Here is a 1,244-nt window from a genome sequence, read left to right as displayed (position 1 = left end):
GTCATTGCAACTTCTGTAATGTTAGCCAGGCATGACTGGAAGGTCAATATAATAAAAATAATATACATATAAATGTATAATGTTATGAGATTTAAGCTATTTAGACTAAACATTTTTGTTTCATGTTATAATTTGTAGTCACTCTAGAACAAAAAAGCATAATTTGTATTTATTTCCTAAGATTTTATGGTGGTTATGAGGTCGGTAAAATTGATAGACCCCGTATAGTTAGGGTAGAGAAAATAACAGACAAAATATAAAGTTTTACTGAAAACAAACATCTGAAATGCATTTAGGAGATTGTAGAGATTACACAAATAATATTTGAGATTTTGGGGATGAAGGATAGTTTTTCATCATAACATGTAAATCACTTTGCACTCGGACTACTAACAAAACAGACTCAATATTTTCACAAACAAATTTTTAGTAAAGATACTTCATTAAAAATTCTGGTTTTTTGTATACAGAAGACTTGTAATCTTTACTAAAAAGCTACCAAATGTTATGAAGATACAAATATTGCATTAAACGTTATAGCATAAATACTTAATATGTGCAAAAGAAGGGTTAACTGCATGTTGAAACAGACAATTGCACACTATTTATTCATACGTCCAAAGAATAATGGACTTTTTAAATCTTAGTTTACTTAGTTTTATTATATTACAGCTGCACTTACATAGTCTCAGAGTATGCCAAAAGCCAGACAACATTGGGTAAACAAATAATCAAGTTACAAGTACACCACAGTTAAGATACAATCATGCCTTGCAAAGTTCATGTGAAATAATAGAATATCATGAAAATTATTTTATTTCTTCTTTTTTAATTCTATTCTTTAATATAACAAATTTCTTAGTTTTAACGTTTTAGTTACTTTTATAACAACAAACAAGTATATTATAAAACAAGAAATTTAGCACTTACATGGACTTTCTGTCATTGACTGCTGAAGCACTATAGGCCTACTTTTTTGTCAAGATGTTGGTGATCCAAAATATTATTGACTTTTATTTCACATAAGCAATTTAGAATACAACATATCTAACAGAAAAAACAATGTCCTAAAACTATTATAACTTAACTGGCTTTCTAACTAAGTTATAAATAAAATAAAAACTTCCATTAGCTGTCAAGCCTATCATTACAAAGGCAAACAATGCAATTGAGGTTAGATATTTTGATACCTGGTATCTTATAATAAATCTTGGAAAGTAGAATCTTCTCTCTCTATTGGTTAT

The 1,244-nt window shown here is 27.9% G+C and overlaps 1 protein-coding gene across 7 annotated transcripts in view; it reads right to left on the bottom strand.

The window, feature by feature from the left end:
* LOC106473014 (carbonyl reductase [NADPH] 1-like) overlaps nucleotides 1-1,244 on the bottom strand; it is an 18,982-nt gene that overhangs the window by 7,885 nt on the left and 9,853 nt on the right. The window lies entirely within an intron of this gene.

Source organism: Limulus polyphemus, unplaced genomic scaffold (assembly GCF_000517525.1).
Source record: "Limulus polyphemus unplaced genomic scaffold, Limulus_polyphemus-2.1.2 Scaffold5811, whole genome shotgun sequence".
Classification (NCBI taxonomy): Eukaryota; Metazoa; Arthropoda; class Merostomata; order Xiphosura; family Limulidae; genus Limulus; species Limulus polyphemus.
Note: the sequence above shows the minus strand (reverse complement) of the source record. Positions and strands in the feature narration are given on the sequence as shown.